This window comes from Octopus bimaculoides, chromosome 28 (genome assembly GCF_001194135.2).
Source record: "Octopus bimaculoides isolate UCB-OBI-ISO-001 chromosome 28, ASM119413v2, whole genome shotgun sequence".
Classification (NCBI taxonomy): Eukaryota; Metazoa; Mollusca; class Cephalopoda; order Octopoda; family Octopodidae; genus Octopus; species Octopus bimaculoides.
This window is the reverse complement of record NC_069008.1, coordinates 4,733,445-4,734,718: the sequence shown is the minus strand read 5'-3', so window position 1 is coordinate 4,734,718 and position 1,274 is coordinate 4,733,445.

Here is a 1,274-nt window from a genome sequence, read left to right as displayed (position 1 = left end):
ATATATATATATATATATATATATATATATATAGTCACGTTTAAATATAGTATATACATATGTATATATATATATATGTGTGTGTGTGTATGTATATATATATATATATATAGGAACAAAGAGATGACACTAGCAAAAATGAAGGTTATATAATGAACTTCATTAGCTCACAGCTGTTTTTGCTATAGGATGGGGTGCACTCTTATTTGACTAAGTTGAGTACCTGGATGACATCTTTTAACTTTATCAGAGCCTTGAATGTGAAATGCACTTCATTTGCGAAAATTATATTTGCAGAACATACAGGCGTTACAGTGAGAAAATTTTACTATTTTTTTATTGCCCACAGGGGGATAAACATAGAGGGGACAAACAAGGACAGACAAAGGGATTAAGTCGATTACATCAACCCCAGTGCATAACAGGTACTTAATTTATCGACCCCGAAAGGATAAAAGGAAAAGTCGACCTCAGCGGAATTTGAACTCAGAACGTAAAGACAGACGAAATACCGCTAAGCATTTCGCCCGTCATGCTAACGTTTCTGCCAGCTCACCGCCTTCCCCTATGGGAAAATCTGTCCAAAAGTAGAAAAAAAGTATGCAATTATGCGCATGCGCCCACACTAGATTTAAAAGAAATGACAAGAAAACTCACGCAGATATATAGTCACCAAATATATAGAAGACGGAGGAAGAAAATGACCAACGATTCACATGTGATTAACACACACGCACACACACACATATATAAATATATATATATATATAGTAATATGATAAAGTAGGATACAAGGGTCAAGGTGTAGGAAGTTAGTAGGTTTCGAGCAGTCCGTAGAAGGCAGAAAAAACTTTCCCGAACAATAGTAGGTTATTGACGTAGAAGGTTGTAAAATTTTCCAATATCGATATTTTACAGTTCGCGGTTAGGAGCTAGGGTTGGATATACATGTGGGGGTGAGGGTGGGGTTGAGTGTGCGTGTGCATGTGCGTGCGAGTGTGTGTGTGTGTGTGTGTGTGCATATGTGTGTATGCGTCTTTGTTTCTCTCCCCGCCATCGCTTTACAACTGATGCTGGTGTGTTTATGTGCCCGTAACTTAGCGGTCCGGCAAAAAACCGATAAAATAAGTACCAGGCTTAAAAAAACAAAAAACAAGTACTGGTTGTCGATTCGCTCGACTAAAAATACTTCCAGGCAGTGCAGCAGTATGGCCGCAGATTATGACTGAATCGATTGAAAAACAAAGACAAAAATTCACAAACAAAATTTAAAA